This window comes from Hypanus sabinus, chromosome 26 (genome assembly GCF_030144855.1).
Source record: "Hypanus sabinus isolate sHypSab1 chromosome 26, sHypSab1.hap1, whole genome shotgun sequence".
Classification (NCBI taxonomy): Eukaryota; Metazoa; Chordata; class Chondrichthyes; order Myliobatiformes; family Dasyatidae; genus Hypanus; species Hypanus sabinus.
The window spans coordinates 24671692-24692029 of NC_082731.1; the positions used below are offsets into that span (position 1 = coordinate 24671692).

Genomic DNA, 20338 nt, shown 5'->3' on the forward strand with positions numbered 1-20338 from the left:
ATCCTGAAATGCTTTTTTCATTACGAACATTCACGAAAACAGAAGAGTACCTTCTAGGAATGGACAATAGATAATTGCAAGAACACCAAAGCTATACTCCCAGTTCCGATTCCTCCCGCGTGTAAGCGGCAGCGAGCAACAAACCCCACTCCATCAACAGCAAAAGAAGAAGTTATCGGTATCGCCACCAAGCACTCAGCGGGAGCAAACGTCGCACAAGGTATTCGACACATCGCCGATTCTTTATCTCTCTAACAATGGTTATGGAGTTGTCTCCGTTTTCTGCCAAACAAACTTGGAAACAAAACAGACAAGTCGCCGGCTGACGATTTTACAAATAAGTTAAGTTGCTTCTTTTCAATCTCTGTGCCTGATGATCGCAAAGATCCTAGGTCTTCGTGCCCACAGCCGATATCCCGACACCCCCGATGATGCACTTGTCTCCTGCCGTGACATTCACCCTCGCTTCGCCTGTATCCAGAGGTACAAGATCGTAGGGTTCGCAATTCGAGCCGGAGTCTCAGGCTGAACAGTATCTGGCGTGCCGAAAAACGGCCACACATGAAACCCCGAGAAGATGTCCCATTCCTGGAAAGAACCGGTCAGCATCTAACTGCGGATCAGAGTCTTTAAAAGAACCCTGACAGGGAAAAATTAAGATCGTAAAAATGGAAATAGAGTTGTTTCCGCAGATGCAAGCAAATGAGTCGCCGTTTATTGCCGTCTTCACTTCTCTCCGCCGCCCAATATAGGAGCCGAATTAGGCCATCTGGCTCCCTGAATTGCTCTGGAATTCAATCAGGGCTGACCCTTTTAAATCTATCCTCTCTTCAACCCCATTTCCCGGACTTCTCCCCTTAATCTTTGATGCGTCTATTCAAGACGCTTTCAATATCTGTCTGAAGCACCCAGAACGAACAGATCTGCACAGATGGATGTGACAACAAATTCAATAAACTCACAACCCTCTTCCTAAAGACATTTCCCCCATCTCTGATTTGAAAGGGCGTTCCTCTGTCCTGAGGCCGTGCCCTATGATACGGGACTCTTCAACCATGGGAATTACCATTTCCACATCTACACGGTACCGGCCTTACAACTTTCGAAAACTTTCAAAGTGATCCCCACTCATCCTTCTGATTTCCAGCGAGTACAGACCCAGAGCCTTTAAACGGTTCTTGCATGATAGAATAATCCTTTAATTCCTTTTTGTATATATATATATATATATATATATATATATATATATATGTGCAAATAAAGTTCCTAGTCTTCTTTGTAAACCTGCGCTGCAGCCTCTGCAATTCCAATTCATCTTTCCTCACATGAAGGGCCCAAAACGTACACAATATTCGAGGTGTGGCCTCACTCGTGCCTTATAAAGCCTCAGCATCACCTCCTTGCTCTTCATTTCCGGATATCTCAAAATTAATGTTTATATGGTATTTGACTGAGTCACCACTGACTTTACCAGCAAGTTAATCTTCAGAGATTCCAGCAGAGAGAGTCACAAGACCCTTTCACTATGAATTTTTTTGGATTTTCTACCAGTTTCGAATATCATCTGCACATTTATTTTTACTACCAAAGTGCAGGACCATGACACTTCCAACACTGTATTTTATTTGCCATTATCTTGCCCATTTTCCGGATCTGCCTAATTCTTTCTGTATTCCACCCGTTTCCGCAACACTTCCAGCACCTTTACCAGACATGTTTTTTAATAATCTGCAAACTTGATAGCAAGGCATCTATTCCGTTATTTAAATCATTCGTGTACAGCATAAAAAGAAGTGGTTCCAACATTGACCCCTGCAGAGCACCACTACATGCCCCTGTGATTGACTCGTTCCCGGGAGCTATTTCTAGTTGTTTGCTAAACTGCATGAATGTCTATTTTTATTCGGTTACCCAGGATTAGGAGATATTTCTCCTGATCGCAGAGGTCATAATAACGGTTTGGGGAGCTGTGACCGATCTTAATTTCAGACAAGTTATGAATGGGATTGACAGAGACCATCCTGTATACTCAGATCTCCAGCAGTTTATAACAATAAAATAAACTACGTCGCATCCCATCCATCATAATTATGATTGTGCCTGTAAATGTTTGCCTTGCTCCTGGCCATTGCGATGTACGCTATTCTCTCTGTCTGGTCCTGACTAGTGAGACTCACACAAAGAAAGCCGTCGGTAGCAGGATTATCGTCTATTATAAAGAACGGCAGTTTGAGAACCTGTGTTAATAATGTACCAATTTTACCAAGATGATCCATAAAAATACCCTTTTGTCTCCGCCATTGATTTACAGCAATTGGGCATCATCGTCACCAAATTAGATCATAGTAATTGCCTACAGTTTAAGTCTGATTCGCCATGCTGATGAATAGAAGACGACAATCGACTTTCCAAATTGATAATGAACACATGCTAATAACACACCTGAAGTTGGTTCAGTGTGCGTTAATGATGCCTTGGTGAGGATGATAAACTAGTTTGTCATCGGGCATATGGACTATATTTTGTTGATTTCTCATTGCTTTCCAAGTTATTATTGGGAACATATCTCCCATGTTCGTCAGTTTCTTCATAGTTTATTACAGTACCGAGCAACTTATTTCTCAAGCCAGAGAATACTGAATATCATTTTCATAAAGGATCCCATTTTAGGATCTGTTTTATTTTCCACAGAGCGAACAAATAACGTAACGGGCTAAAACGCATGTCATCAGGCACTGCCCTGTTCCCACTTTGAAGTTTCTTAATCAGAGGTTCTTAGGCACATGAACTGTGAGATGATAATTTAGGATCGGCAGTAAGTTGATAAAGCGATACTTCATTTACTTAAAAAAATCTCTAGTGACCACTATTTCTCAGCAAATCATTACTGATTCTTCTTTGCCACCGTCCTATACATCATTTCTTAAAACTTACATCAACGTAGAATTACAAATCAACATCTTTGAAAAAGAGATCGTGGTTAATAATGGCTTATAGAGGTTCAAATAGGTGCTTGTTTATTGAGGCGCGGTGGCCAAGTGGTAAGGCGTCGGTCTCGTAAACCGAAGATCGCGGGTTCAAATCCCGTCCGCGCCTGTAAATACTGCCTGTTTCCTTCAACAAGGCTTTGCGCTACCATTCGCCAAACGCAAAAATATTCATAACTTATTTTTTCTAGTGACGTTGATGTGTTTTTCCTTTTTTTACTGTATACAAGATTTTAGACGGACAACACTTTGCTAGATTTTCGTAGTGCTTTAGCGAGAATAACAAAATTATACCCAACGAAAACGTGATAATCGTTTCATTGGTAGACGCTTCCAAATTGTTGACATATTACACACATTATGGAAGAATGCATTCAATATGCTTGGACAATGTATTTGTACTTCTTCTGATTTAGTGCCCTGAATTTGATATTAATGATGTGGTCTCCGAAAGATCAGAGATATCAAACGCAGATAAGGGGACCTCCTGTCAGACGGTTAGATTTTAGTTCTGAACAGCGGACCAGAGCGAACATTATCTGTCTCCTTTTTCATCTAGGCTTTGCCACCAGTAATTAGCATACTGAAGTTCAACGCATGCCAACGGAACTACGTCTCGTCTTACTCGGCGTACCTTTCAAATGGCAGGATTAAAAATTAACTCCCCAAAATGTATCTACAGATGGCTTGCTTGCTCTATTTCAACTGTTCATTCCGAATATCGTTTCAGTGAGTTTATTTTTTTCCCGCTATCGTCTGACTCGTTTCCCCGGGAATATCACTAACCGGTAATGGCGGAAATGTTGCTGCATAGTCTACATTTCACCAGGTTACGATCAATCTTCATTGTCTCACTCTCTGACTGCTCCTGTTCACTCATTGTGTGGACAACCTTGTGTACATCTGGTCTGCTGAGGTATTCCCAGGCAGAAACAACCGTGCATGCCCCTTCCTGATTCTGATGATGAGATCCCGTTTCTTAAGTCTGCTTCTCATCCCTCAGATGTAGGCAGAGCATTCGAGTATTTCTACCGTTTGATTTCCGATATCTCCTGGAACGAGAGCGGTCAAATGCTGAATGGCTGCCGCAGTAAACAATGGCTCTCTCAATCTCAACAAACAGAAATATGCACGTCGATTAAGGAATTCAATCTGGAGCGCACATGCGTCAGCCTACATTGGTGAATTAGCGGTGAACAGAGATATTAGCATTTAATCATTGATATTAAGATATCAGATGAGCTTCATGTCCCAGCAGATAGATTTAATTATATAATAAACACACTTTTGTCTTGACTTTATCGAGACCTTAACGGCGTTCAACGTGTCAATGAACTTTCTAAATATATCTTCTGGTAATGTAATTTTTAAAGTATCCTAACGATTGCAACATGGTACGTTACGGTGCTGCCATCCGGCGATTTCAAAAAAGCCCTGCAGATTACTTCAATCTGCACAATGTTCAACTGAGACGTCACTATCCTGTAGTTACAACAGAGCTGCTAAAATAGAAACAGAAAAGTCAACCTAACAGCATCAATCATCAAGGATCAACGTCGCCATTTAAGGCCAGTATTGGGTTAGTTTTATTATTTCTCTATACATATTGAGCTGGGCATTTCGTTATCTGTGTTCAACTTGTGCGTGTCCTCATCTCCGTATGCTCTGCTCAGGAAAGTGCCTCACTTACATTGCAGCTGTGAAGTGTCAAAGACAGAACTGGAAAGACAACTCTTCCAAGCACATGCTTGGATTCGGAAAGTGGCAGTCGATTGAATTCCAAATCATGAAGGTCTAGCGTTATATAGTTAGGTACCTGATGGCAGCAATCGATGTTAGTCTACAAGGTACCATCGTATAGTATAGTTGTGGGAATATTTTCTGATTCTATTTGGATTTTTTTGCGGATCAAAGTCAGGTAGGTATGCAAATCACAACTGCTCAAAACCAACTAATATTGCCATTTTATAATAAGAGTACTCGGTGTCCTGAAGGACTCTGCAGTCTCGCTGCTATTTGCATTGTTCAAATTGATTCCCTGTCCACCTTGTGTTACATTAGTTTCAATTCAGCCACAAAATGGTCTTCTGGTCCCCGAATACCTTGGGTTGACGTATATTTGGAAACATCTATAACTAAGTCATATAATCACACTTTTATGACCTGAGGAATCCCAATGTTTGAATCAAGTAATTCCTCTTAAACGCCTCCGCAGTTTCGATTACTGACTGTCTAACTGACTTTGGACAATGTCTTTGCACCTAAGCCATAAACGTCTAGTAGCATGTTGCAGATATCAACCATTCCCATTGCAAATAATCATAATTTTACACCCTTTGATTCTTCAATGTCTCGTCCGATACTTTGCCTTTAAAACTACTGTTAAAATGCTTCGGACGAAGAGCCACGTCAATCCCATTAAAACGCAACGTCAGTTTAGAACCCATTGTAATATAATGTTATGTATCGAAAGTGGCACAGTTGCTTCTGCTTCACTGAAAATAAAAAAAAACGCTCAAAATTTGCATTTCAGTGAATAAAAATATGATCCCTGAAAAAATAAAAACAATGTTCTGATAAGCAACACACAACACACAGTTACGTACCCCTTAACTGGGTGTCTAATCAGCAGAGAAAGAGGTATCCGTTGGAGTCCGGTGGTACTACTTTCAAACAGTGTTTATTTGTAAAATACACAAATCAATATCAATAATGCAAATATATAGATAATACACGTTAGTAAGAATAAACCTAAACGTGTGGGTATAACAATAATAAACAAGCTCTATCGTTGTCTAGGGAAGAATGAATTGCCATATAGAAGTATAAAGTTCAGTTCAGTTCATACGTGCTGAGGTAGATGTTGGTTGTTGTGTTGAATCGTTGGAGGGAGAGAAATAGATCTGTAACAGCTACACGCAGGCAAACCTTCCTTCACGTACTTAATCCATCGTGTCGTTGCGGCCATTCATTTATGACCCCTCTGTCCCTCAGCTAGACCGTTCTTCTGTGTTAGACTCGCCACTCTGGGATAAGTGGACACATACAGAAGCCATCACAGGCCCTGCTATAACACTGTCAGTTAAAGTGACGGATCCTTTTTTCGGTCTCCGATGCCCCACGCCTTCAGGTGGGTTCCAACACTCAACCAGTGCTGAATAGTGTTTCTCCAGGTGTGTCTGAGGGGTGTCTCCCCAGACCTCACATTTATCCCTACTCACGGTGTCTCAGTTGTCAATAAATTTTGAATGGCTTTTTCATTGAAATCAGTCTGTCCACTGAGGAATTTTAATGAACAGAATGGTATAATGTAAACAACCCTCTCAGAAGCCATAAGTCTTTCAGAAGTCATAGTATTGTGAATCAACAAGTATATCTCTCCCTGCTTTAGCTCTTTCTTTTCTGTAGCAGATGTTCCAGTTCCAGCATGTTTTCTCTTGCACCTCTCTCTCTCATTAACAGCATTTTAACAGTAACGGTTTGTGAATCTCCCGGGGGGGGAGGGGTCATGGGCAATTCTGCTCCCTTCTGCCCATCCGAGCTGTTCATAATTCGTAACACCTCTATCCTTTTGAGAATTTTCACTAAGGTGAAAATTAACTAACACAGCGTCTTAAAGAATTACAGAATCTAACAAAATACAGAAGTGTTCTTTCCTGCACAGATAATACAGCTATACATTCAATTTAGCATTTAATCAACAGTCAGCAATTACATTGTAACTCCCTTTAATATGTTGTATCTTAATATCAAATTCCTGTAGCATCAGACTACAATTTTTAACTACCTATTTTTTATTTCATTTCGTCAGCAAAAAAAATACGAAAGGGTTGTGTTCTTAGCTTAGTTGTATATTACAAAATGTGAACTATACAGATGTGATTACATATAGTACATTCCAGAAGTTTGTGCAAATACTAATCTCTATTTTACATTTAAACTAAACAGTCAATCTTCCATAGTGTTTTCTTTATTATTTGCATGCTTTGTCGAATTCCCTCAACACCAGATCCTATTATTCAACGTAGCATTTGGTCAACCGTTGCTCCTTTTTCGCTTAACTCTCACATGGTTAGCTTGCTCACCAGTGTGGAATAGACCTTCACATACTCCTTTCAAAGGAGTTAACTTATCACTAATGTTTTCTAAACTTAGCCCATTTTCTGAACTTCCACACAATTCTTTATTTTTGAGGAAGTCATTAATTTTATTTTCAGTACCCTTCATTCCATTAGTTTTCAGATTAACATCTGCAAGGGATCCCTCTTTGTCAAAGCAACACTTCTCGTTTTGTCTCTCCAAATCACCTCCTTGAATAACTTCAGCGAGTTGTTTAGCTTTAAATTCCAAAACAAACAGTAATTGATTCACAGGCACCTTGTTAACAAGCCATTGTTCCTTCAGCCTGGTTATCCCTTTTGAAACCAATCCTGATTTAAATTTTCTTTATTCAATTTAGGAACAACACCTTCCTTTCTCCTTCAATAATATTCACAGCGCCAGCTTTGCTCTCCTCACTGACTTTTAACACACCTTCTAACAGAAACAAATGAGAATTCTCACTTTCCACTGGCACCAGGGTTAGCCCTTTCTTCACTGAACCAAGTCCATCTGACCCAAAAGGACTGCTTTCCTTTTTAACTAAATCAGATACCTCAGACTTTTTCTGAGCTTCAACACTAGGTTCAGTATCTTGTGACTCCCCAGGTACTTCAACAACCTGAACACAAGCAAACGGGACATCTGCCTCTCCAAGGCTTACAATATCCGTCCCTTTTTCAAATTCTAAGTTCCCCTGATCCTCTCATTTACTCTCTGGTCATCTCCCATCCAGAGTAAACTCAACCCCGCGGGCTGAAACAACTTCATCAGCTAAACCAGCAGACTCCTTCAAGGTAATGTCATACTTTTCATTTAGAACTGCCCTTACATCATTATCGGGAAAACATTAAAATTCTTCTACTTCTTCAAACAGTTCTGTCAAACCAGATAGATCATCCTTGTCCAACCCTGGACCTTTTACCTGGCTCATTTGTTTCTCTTCTTTACTCTGTGCCTCCATGAATTCCCTCCTGGCTAAGGGGAGGACTACCTCCTCTCCTTTACTCTCTTTCACCGCACTATCCTCCGTTTTACCACCATCTAACCCCTCTTAGTCGGATAAAAAACGTTTCAGCCAAAGCAACACTGGACTCATTTAAACTGTCCTCTTTCGCAGCCGCCTTTCTCGACATGCCGCGTGTGATTGCGCATGCGGGATATATATGAAAATCTGGGGGCGGGTCCTCAGCACTCACGGGCTTACTTGTCAGCTTCACTGTTGAACACACGTCACCACCTGCTAAATCATTAGCAAGAAGGACGTCCACGCCGTCTCTCGGTAATTCTGACCTATTTCGACTGATCTAGATAGAGGTTACATTTTAAAATGATCCTGTGCAAAAGGTACAGCTTCAGTCCCTTGTCCTATGCCTCTTAATACCATCTCTCCAAATTCAGGACCGAAATCTAGCACCTCACTTAGGATCAGTGACTGATCAGCCCCAGTATATCTCCAGAACCTCACTGGAACTGGGGTTTCTCCTACTTTCACCTGGCACCGTCCCTTCCGAAATACATTTCTCACGCTCCTCTTGTGCTCTATCTAACTTTACCTCCCTCATCGACCTGTTGACCGACTCAAAACACCCTGTCGGGAATGCTGTTTTCCCTTTTCCTATCTTCTTTTTCGGAGCCAATCACTTAAATGAAATATGACCAACTTTTCCACAATTATAACAGTTCAAGCCTGGAAACTTCCTGCCTGCTTGCTTTTCCTCGCCCTCATATTTTCCACTTGCTCCAGGCTTAATCTCAACCTTAGCCGGTGGACTTTCTCTATCGTCCCTACTGCCTTTCTGGTAACTCTTATTTGGGGGAAACTTTGTCTTCTGGGTGAGGGCATATTTATCTGCAAACCTGGCAAATTCTGATATCGATTTATTCGTCTTCTCTTTCAGGTACGTCCAGATATTATCCGAAACACAACCGATAAATTCTTCCATAAGAATTAACTCGATTAAACGATGGAATTCCTCCTCCACCCTTTCTGCAGCACACCAACAATCCAAAAGCACACCCTTCTCGTCGGCAAACTCTGTATACGTGTGATTCCACATTTCTTTAAATCCCTGAACTTTTGTCTATACGTTTCAGGTGCCAATTCGTAGGTCCGAAAGATAGCCTGTTTTACTTCCTCATGAGCCTCAGACTCTTTCATTGGACAATGCCGAATATGCCCGTTGTGCCTTCCCTTATATAAAAAAAAAATGTAACAACGCCACCCACTGATCTCTGGGCCACTTCTGATTCACTGCCACCTTTTCAAAATGCAAGAAGTACCTATCAGCATTCGTCTCCTCGAACGGAGGCGCTACCCTAAGCTCCCTTCAAACATTAATCTTCTCCTCTCGGTCTGCCCCGCTACCCACATGTTGTCATCTCTCCCTCTCGAACTGCCGTTGTTTCTCTACATACTCCATCCGACTTTCAGCTTCCTATTTCCTTTTTTTTAGCTTTCCTTTCTTCCACCTCTGATTCCAGCTGCCTCTCCTTCTCCTTCTCAGCCAACCTTAATTGCCCTATCTCTAACTGAACCTCTCTGTCGGCTGGTTTCATCTCAGGGAACAAATCCAATTCATCCATTTGGAAAACACCCTCGGATACAAAATGCATAGCTGTTGCCCTCTGTAACTCCCTTTTTCTCATCGACGATTTCACCGCCGAGAGCTTTAATAGTTTCGCAACGCTCACCAATTCCACCTTCCGGGCATCCTCCAATGCCCCCGAAGTCGTGTTCTTTATACATTTGTCTATTTCCATCTCTGCTGGTTTCCCGTCTGGTTACCCACGCAACCAGATCAGATAATGGACATATAGCCCGATTCACTGGCCCCCGAATTTGGTAATCAAATCCCGGAAGACGAGGCCCTGAATTCGTTCAGTACCCCGTAACTGGGTGCCCAACCAGCAGAGAAAGAAGTATCCGTTGGAGTCTGGTGGTACTATTTTCAAATTGTGTTTATTAGTAAAATACACAAATCACTATCAATACTGCAAAGATATAGATAATATATGATAGTAGTAATATACCTAAAAGTGTGGGTATAATAATAATCAATAATAAATAAGCTCTATCGATGTCTAGGCGATAATGAATTTTCATATACAAGTATAAAGTTTAGTTCAGTTCATACGTGTTGAGGTATGTTGGTTGTTGTGTTGTAATCTTTGGAAAGAGAGAGGGAGAGAGCGAGCAAGCTGTAACAGCTACAGGTAGGCAAACCTTCCATCACGTTCTTGATCCGTGGTTTTGTTGTGGCCATTCAGGTATGACCCCTCTGTCCTTCAGCTAGATCGTCCTTCTGTGGTGGACTGGCCACGCTGGCATGTGTGGACACATACACAAGCCCCTACCGGCCCTGCTATAACACTGTAAGTTAAAGTGACCGGTTCTTTGTTCGGTCTCCGATGCCCCACACCTTCAGGTGGGTTCCAACACTCAAACAGTGCTCAATAGTATGTCTCCTGGTCTGTCTGAGCGGTGACTCCCCAAACCTGACTTTTATCCCTACTCACGGTGTCTCAGTTGACAATCAATTTTGAATTGCTTTGTCCATCACATCAGCGCATTCCGGCTGTCCAATGAGGAATTTTAATGAACAGAATAGTATAAAGTAAACAACCCTCTCATAAGCCATGTATTTCAGAAGTCATAATATGCTGAATCTACAAGTCTCTCTCTCTCTCTCCCCCTGCTTTATCGCTCTGCTATCTGTAGCAGATGTTCCAGTTCCAGCATGTTTACTCTTCCATCTCTCTCTCTCGTTAGCAGCATAGTAACAGTATCGGTTTGTGATTCTCCCGGGGGGGGGGGTGGGCATGGGCAACTCTGCACCCTTCTAACCATCGGAGCTGTTCATCCTTCGTAACAACACAAAATGCTGGTGGAACACAGCAAGCCAGGCAGCATCAGGCAGACTGACGAAGAGGCTCGGCCCGAAACATCGACAGTGCTTCTGCTTTAGATGCTGTCTAAAGCATCTCCTTTAGATGCTGTCACATGTTGTGTATGTTGCTTGAATTTCCAGCATCTGCAGATTTCCTCGTGAATGTTCAGATAAAATGTATCTCTCCATATGCACAATCTGAACGAGGAGTCTGAATTGAATTACATCACACCACCAATTCACAGATAAGTGCCGACATTTCGAGAGTCAGTACTGAATTTTGGTGCAGGGCTAGGATGTCATATGCGAGGGCCTTCGTATTCCAATTTATCGAGCTGCAACACCAACAGTCCGTACATCGGCAGAATGCTCTTCATTGTCGATCCATTTTGATCTATCAACTGCATTGAACAGTGGGGCAATCGAATCCCCCCTACGGTTGATTCTCAAGTATGTTTTGAAACACATACGTACTGGATCCCGAGATCTCTTGTTTTAATCGCCTACGTCATCGAAATACTGGAAAACAGTTTATTTCTAAGTCAAATATAAAATATCTGCAAACATATTTCTGAAATGACAAATCCATTCTTTTCCCACCTTTTACTCAGACATGATGTTTGCCTATTGTTACTACTGCTATACCGTCTACGAATTGGATTTACTGATGAATTGTTGAAATAGTTTATCCGTTTTCTTCTCATAGTAGCTAAGTGGTTAAGGCGTTGTTCTAGTAATCTGAAGGTCGCTAGTACGAGCCTCGTCTAACGTGGTGTGTTGTGTCCTTGAGCAAGGCACATAACGGCATATTGCTCTGGAAAGATACTGGAGCCAAGCTGTATCAGCTCTTGCCCTTCCCTTGGACAACATTGGTGGCAACTGCCGGTCCCCCATGCAAACTTTTCCATGCCTTCGTCCTAGAACATGAACAAGGGGAAAATCGATGGCCTCTCGAGGTTAACAGATATCTGTATATTTCTTTTCTTCTCGTAATGTAATTGCTGCAAGAACTGAGAAGTGCCAGAACTCACCCATTCTCTTGGGGAATGAATCTTGCTCTCTGTTGTAGGAACTTTTCAAATGGTTGTTGTAGGTAATCTTCAAAAATAAAATCCAAAATATATGTAACTCAATAAAGTACACAGAGACGGCCGTGAAAAAGAATTTTGTCCTTCTACTGCTTACCATATCTGAGGCATTCTATATTGCATTAGTGCCATTGGAACGAAGCCACTTAAGTGCTCTTGTTATCAAAACAAAATGAGTCTGATCTTCAGAGAAAGGCGAACAGTATCAATAGGAAGGCAAGGCATGGCTTCAGCATGCACTGTGTCCATTTATATACTCTCCAGATAATTGTATTTTTATGGCGCAGGACAAGATCACGTTATCAGCAACATAGATCGCTTCAAGAAAAAATAAATAAAGACGTTTATCAAACCACCTAAGCAGCAAAATGCTCTTATAACGATGGGATTTACTCGCAATAGTGAATAGAATCGGATGGAAGAAGACAGAGAGTGAGAGCGAGAAAGAGAGAAAAGAAAGAGAGGAATAGAGAGACGGAAAGAATGAGAGAAATAGCGAGACAGCGGGAGAAATAAGAAAAAAAATAGAAACAGCCAGAGAGAAAGAATCAGCGATTGAGTTAAAGATAGAGAAAAGAGTGAAACAGAAAGATGGAGAGAGAGAGAGAGAGAGAGAGAGAGAGAGAGAGAGAGAGAGAGAGAGAGAGAGAGAGAGAGAGAGAGAGAGAGAGAGAGAGAGAGAGAGAGAGAGAGGGGGGGGGGGATATTGTCACAATTGATGTTCCTGACGCATCCTGAAGCATAGATTCATAGAATATCTACAGAGCATTACAAACAACTTTTACCTACTTTTCTGCTGACCATGTAATCCACATAAAAAATGCACAGAATTTTCCTATCAAATAGTCCTCTAATTTCTAAGCTGCACGTACCAATATAGGTTTTTCTTAAAATACCGTGTTCTATGCGCCGTAACCACTTTCACCGCTAATGTATCCCAGGCACCCGACATTATCGTTGTGCAAAAACTTCCCTCTGTCATCCCCTTATAGCTATTTCCAAGCAGTATAAAACTGTTTTCTCTCCTGGTAACAGCTTCAGAGCTGGGAAATGTATCTTGCTATCCACACGATCAATGTCTCTCTGCAACTTGCATACCTCTATCAGGTCACCTCTCATCCTCCGTCACTCCAAGTAGGGAAGTCTTCACTAAACCTATTCTCATAAGGCATGCTCCACAATCCATAAACCGTCCTTGAACGTCCTGAGCACTTCCTCTATATTATCCTTGGATGCAGATAAAGCCTTCGATAGGATTGAGTGGAATTATCTTTTCAAGACCATAGAAAGTTTAATTTTGGGCCTAAATTTATTCTTTGGGTTAAATTAATTTACTTGTCTCCTACCGCTCAGGTTATTGCAAACTCTCAAATTTATTGGCCCTTTAACTTACAGTGGGGAACTAGACACGGTTGCCCTGTTTTTTCTTTACTTTTGGCTTCAGATATAGAACCCTTAGAAATAGCATTTTGAGAATCTAAGGACATTTCTGGTATATTAAGGGAAGGAATGAATCATACGATTTCGTTATACGTTGATGACATTTTACTTTTCATCTCTAACACAGAAACTTCTTTAACTTCAGTTCTTCCTTTAATTTTCCAGTTTAGTTATTTTTCAGGATATAAGCTGACCTTACATAAAAGTGAGCTATTTCCTTTAAATGACCTAACGTCATCCAATGTCAAATTACCGTTCCAAGTTGTTACAAGTCAATTTGCATATCTAGCTGTAACCATTAATAAAAAACTTCAATTTATTTCAAGGGAACTTAAACACCTTATTGAATTATGTGAAAAGGTGCTTTCTAAATGGTCTCTTTCTTTATCCCTGATTGGCCTAATTAATTCAATTAAAATGAAAACTCTTCCTAATTTTTAATATATTTCTTAGTCATCAAATATTTTTATTCGTTTATGTAAAGTGTATTTTCAAAGAAATAAAGAGATGGGTAGATTAGCCCTACCGAATTTTATGTTTTACCTTTGGGCTGCCAATATAAGGAATGTATCTTTTTGGTCCTATTATATTTATCGTAAAGATTGCTCATCATGGGTTCCTTTAGAATTTAATTCTGTAAAAAATTCCTCTATTGTGTCTCTTTTCTTGGATCATACTCTTCTTTTTCAGCAAATAAAACAAGAGATAATATAATTGTTAAGCAAACTTTAAGAATTTGAGCTCAATTTAGGAATTTTTTTAGGTTAGCGAATTTTTCGTTATCATCTCCCATTCTGCATAATTATTTTTTATCCCTTCCATATCTGACAAAGTCTTTAAGGATTGGGGTGTACTAGATATTATGTGTTTTTGGGACCTGTTTATATCAGGGTCTTTTGCTTCATTTGACCTATTGTCAACTAAATTTGCACTACCAAAAACACATCTTTACAGATACCCTCACATTAGAGATTTCTTACTTTTCCAATTAACTACTTTTCCGAAAGGTCCTGATAAAATTTTACTGGACGATCTTGTAAATTTAAAACCTTCTGTTAATAGTTGTAGACCAGTATCTATCACTTGCTGATTGATTCTAGGCAAGAATTTTCAGGTAAAATTTAAACAAAAAGCTTGTGAGGATAACCTAAATTGTCAGATTTCTGATAAAAAATGGAATAACATTCTTAAACGGTTAATAATTCATCTTTCTTTGCTCGTGATTTTCTTCTGCAATTTAATGTGGTTCACGGATTTTACATTTCAAAACAGAACTATCCAGATTTTTTTTTTTTCCGAACGTTTCTCCACCTTGTGATAAATGCAACTCTGTTGATGCCTGTTTAATGCATATGTTTTTGTTTTGTCCTAAAATTGAATTTTTTTGGCGGGAAGTATTCCATACCTTCTCACAACTTTATAGGTTCCAATTTGACCCACATACCCTTACCTCCTTGTTTGGTATCATTGCAAATGAAGATATAATTTTAAATACTCCTAACCAACAGGTTTTAGTTTTTAACTCTGTTTTAGCAAGGAGAGCAATCTTGCTTAAATGGAAGGAGACTACCCCACCTTCATATCTTCAGTGGCTACGGGATATTATGTCTTATTTAAATTTAGAGAAGATCCTCTACAGTCTTAAATTCGAAACAATCTTTTTATGATATCTGGGGAACTTTCGTAAATTTCTGTTCCAATTCATAAAGCTCAGCAGTGCACAGAATTGTATGTATATTTGATCTGCTCTTCGTAAGCGAATATGCTTTTCTTCTAATCATCCATATTCATCCATCAGGTTTTTTCTTTGGAAGTTGGTGTTGGGGGTTGACTTTTTTCTTTATATATATATATATATATATATATATATTTACGATATATGACCTATCAATAAATCTTATTTTTTTTCTTCTGAATAAAAGTACTGTAAAAGGAACTGGAGAGGGATTAATATCCTTGCGGTAGATACATAAATCATCTGGATCATATGCATAAATGATCTGGATGATGGGGTGGTAAATTGGATTAGTAAGTATGCCGATAATGCTATGGTAGTAGGTGTTGTGGATAATGAGGTGGGTTTTCAAAGCTTACAGGGAGATTTATGCCGGCTAGAAGAATGGTCTGAACGCTGGAAGATGGAGTTTAATGCTGAAAAGTGTGAGGTTCTACATTTTAGTAGGAATAATCCAAATAGAACATACAACGTAAATGGTAGGGCATTGAGGAATGCAGTGGAACAGAGAGATCTAGGAATAACAGTGCATAGTTCCCTGACGGTGGAGTGTCATGAAGATAGGTTGGTGAAGAAGGCTTTTGGAACGCTGGCCTTTATAAATCAGAGCATTGTGTACAGAAGTTGGGATGCAATGTTAGAATTGTACAAGGCATTGGTAAGGCCAAATTTGGAATATTGTGTACAGTTCTGGTCACCGAATTATAGGAAATATATCAATAAATTAAAGAGAGTGCAGAGACGATTTTCTAGGATTTTACCTGGGTTTCAGCACTTTAATTACAGAGAATGGTTGAACAAGTTAGGTCTTTATTCATTGGAGCGTAGAAGATTGAGGGGGGATTTGATAGAGGTATTTAAAATTTTGAGAAGGATAGATAGAGTTGACGTGAATAGGCTGTTTCCATTGAGGAAAGGTGAGATTCAAACGAGAGGACATGATTTGAGTGTTGGGGGCAAAAGTTTAAGGGAAACACGAGGGGGGTGTTTCTTTACTCAGACAGTGATAACTGTGTGGAATGAGCTTCCTGTAGAAGTAGTGGAGGCCACTTCAGTTGTGTCATTTAAGGTAAAATTGGACAGGTATATGGACAGGAAAGGATTGGAGGGTTATGGGCTGAGTGCGGGTAGGTGGGACTAGGTGATATTAAGATTTCGGCACCGATTAGGGGGCCGAGATGGCCTGTTTCCGTGCTGCGATTGCTATATGGTAATATGGTTATGTGGTAAGGTTTGTTAATTCTAGATTGCGAGATGCAAAATAAAGATGGAGTGTTTAGGAATCAGTAGGTCAGAATAGTTACGGGAAATGTTGAGGAAGCAGATGCTGGTACCATATCAGAAAATGGAAAGTTTCAGGAATAAAAAAAATATGCTCATGGCGTCATTATAATGCTGAGCTCTTTAAATTTCAATGCAAGAACTATCATATAATATGTGGAGGAGATCAGGGCATGGATCAGTAACTGACATTGAGACTTTATCGCTGTTCGTGAGACTGGATTGCAGGAGTGTCAGGAATAACAGCCCAAAGTTGATGGATTGAAGGAGGGATTAAAGGAGAGACGTGCTGTTAATAATCAGGGGAAATATTACCGCTGAGCTCTGTCAGGACTGCCTGGACACCTACTGAGGCATTGTGGTGGAACCGAAAAATAAGAAAGGTATAAATAAATAAATCGGGGTTACACAATGGATGGTTGGATTGACAGATAAGTCAGATGGGGGAAGGGAAGTGCTGATCTTTTATTTGCTATTGTACGTGGTAGGGTATCGAAGTTTTGGAAATTTTATTTTTTGCTATTTTTTTGTTTGGGGTTTAAACTCTTTTGAGTTTGTCTGAAGAGAGTAAGAATTTCAGGTTGTATTTTATAATATTTATTTAATAAGACTCGCAGCAGAATAATTGTTAAACTATTCATCAACGGTCAGTCGGGGTTTCGGTTTGATTGGTAAAAGTAAATTCAATTACGTCAGTACACCGTCGCAACTGTGTCTTCTGTATTAACAAAATCATAATGATATTCTTGTGGTTTTAGCTCTTCGAGGCATCGGCGAAGATAGACCATAGAAAACAGGAAAAAATAAGCTACAGGTAAATGATTACTTTTTGATTTCCTACTCATCCTTATATGTTATCAGCTGGAGTAGTTGAATACTGGGCAGCATATTTTAAGGCTCCACTTGTAGATTGTTTGAGGACAGAAAGACATCCAGTGTCCTGGATGAGGAAAATTGCGTGAAGTGCAGCCATCTGCAGCTTCTAAAAACCCACATTGAGGAGTTGGAATTAGATCCGGATGCAAAATATATAATTTGGGAGGCTGAATTGGTGATATATAGTGCTTACCGAGACGTAGATACATGCATGGTGCAGGACTCAGGAAATTCTCTGACGGTCAAGAAGATGAAAGAGTTTAAAAAGACAGTGCGAAGTCCCCCTATGGCGATTCTCCTCAAAAACAGATATGTCACTTTCCTTTCTGTTGGACAGCATGTGACCCAATAAGGGAAACTGACAATGGTCGGAAATCTGCCAATGCATCTGGCTCATTTACTTAAAAGGGGAGAAGTGAGAGGAGGTACTCTATGGCGGTAGTGTGTTGGTTAGTTTGGGGAACAGCAAGAGGTTCTGTGGGCAAAAAAGAGATTACCGGATGGAGTATTTACTCCGGGATACCAGGATATCTCGGATCGAATCTTCAGCATTCCTGAGTGGAAGGATGAACAGCAGAAGGGTTGTGCCATGTCGGTGTCCAAATTGTGTCGTTCAGCATAGCAAGTATGGAGAGATATTTACGAAGTATAAGGCCAGTTCCCCCAAGTTGTGATATTAGTATTGCCACCTCTGTCACAGGCTGAAGAGTGCACAATTGAGGAGATTATACAGTTTAAATACTATGCAAACGAGTTGGTATCACAAGATGTAATAAGATTATTTATTCATAGGGCTATCTTCCAGGGCAATCGGAAACTCTTCAAATTTGCACCTGACCTTGAGCGGGCCTAACACCTGAGAGGGAAGGCTTGTTCGTTCTTCACTTGTGACTTAAACTACTGCTGCAGGTGGGTGCGAAAGAGAGGACGATCATAGTTATCAGAGAAGTTGTGCAGGCAGATGTGGGTGAGTCTACATCAATGTCCACTGGCAAGAGATTGAGTATTGTCCGCCCAAATTCCTCAGCTGCTCATATTTCAATTCCAGAAGTAGGTAATGCAGATTGCTCAGGGCCTGAATTATCACCTGGACTGATGACGCTGTACTTACCAGTGAGACTTGATTGCAGAATATCCAGGGCTGGCAGAGCAATAATCAGGGGTTCCGCTGTTTCAGAACTGACAAAGATGGAGGGATTTTAGAAGAAGGATGTGCTTGTTACCAAACTGAATTGCAGAGTAAGGCTATCAAGTAGCGATCAGTCAGAGTTTTATGGAGCACAAGAAATGCATGACAACACAACAAGGAAATGAGGGAAGTTAAAATAATATGTGGCGTTGTTCTATAAGGAAAGGCAAAGGAGAATCTTATATCTTGTACATTTAACTGGGAATGTTTATTAACTGGGAATGGATTGCTAAGGACAAGAATGGTACTTTGGATAACCAGAATGGTAGTCGTTATGTGGAGCTAAAACATATATAGAGAATCGTACATCGATTTTTTTGTATCGCTATTTACTTCTGAGATTGATACACAATCCCTAAAAGGCGGGAAAGAGACAGCAAATTAATGGACACTAAACAAGTGACAAAGGAGCTCGTGTTTGCTACTCTGGATTAAATCAGTGTGGAGAGAAACGCAGGAGCTGACAAGGTGTTTCGTCCGATTCGAAATTCAGAAATTGTCGGAGCACTGCAAAGATTTTCAAAATTTCACTGGCAAAAGATTAGGTAGCTGATGACTGAAAGATAGCAAACATATTAGATTTCTGAAAAAATGGTCCAATACAGAGATCTGGAAATTATAGGACTTTCCTACTGACAACAGTTGCAGGCCAAGTACGGGTAGGTAACCAACCAATTGTTTCCAGTTTAGAAGTATTTGGATAGACGTCAACTAACGTCTATTTTCGAGCATGTAACCAGAAAGTTAGATAAGGGAGATCCAATGGATGCAGTGTACCTCAATTTTCAGAAGGCATTTGAAGACCCAGATAGGAGATTGACGAGTACGATCAAAGCTCATGGCATTGGGGGGAAGACTTTGACATGGATAGAAAACTGTTTGGCAGATAGAAAGCAAAGGGTAGCGGTGAATGGTTGTTTCTCGGAATGGCAGGTGGTGACTAGTGGGGTGCCACAAGGCTCGGTATTATGACCACAGCTGTTTACGATTTACGTAAGCGATTTACTTGGATTGCTTGGATTGTACTACTTGTGTGAATAATCTATATTTTTATTTATATTTATCATCTGTTATGAGCAGAGAGACAACATCTGCCGGAAGTAAATTCCTAGTATGTGTACAGGTAATTGGCGATTAAAGTTTGATTCTGATTTCGATGAAGGCATTGAGAATCTGATTCTGAATTCTGAAGGCATTGATCTGCCAAAACATCCGCGGTACCGACAGATTCTCAGAAGTCATGCTCGGACAAAGTCTCGGAGATAATTGCAGTATCTAAGCCAGTAGTAACCCTGTCCGCTAACAGGGATTTGGATGAAGTCTGCAGTAATGCAAAAATCCCGACCTCTCCCGGCGCTAACCATAAGACAGTGCAAAAGATCTAATCTCAGGTATGTGCCCTCTGCGGATCGATTATAAGCCCCCTCAGGTTTGGAGAGAAGAGAGAAGGGGATATTAAGAGCTCATTCGCTCTAAAATTCAATCATCCTCCATTTCTGTAGCCAGCGCTGGCTGCTTCTTCGAACAAAACAAGGACAGGAGCTTGAGACCTTAGAGCATGTGTGGAGGACTGCATCGCATAATGGTGAACAATCGTTACTCGGCGCCACTCGTGAACAGAGTTTTCCAGATTCTACAGGAGCAACAATATTCACCAAACTGGACCTGTGGAGAGTATAAATCACAGGTCACATTATGGAGTGTGAGGAGCAAGTTTGTAGGGAGATAGCAGGTATATGTAGGAAGCACAAGGT

General features: G+C 40.5%; 1 non-coding gene across 1 annotated transcript; it reads left to right on the top strand.

Moving 5' to 3' along the window:
• Positions 1–3024: 3024 nt before the first annotated feature.
• trnat-cgu (transfer RNA threonine (anticodon CGU)) lies at positions 3025–3096 on the top strand. The gene has a single exon. It is a non-coding gene; the product is annotated as a tRNA-Thr (tRNA).
• The last annotated feature ends 17242 nt before the right edge of the window (positions 3097–20338 follow it).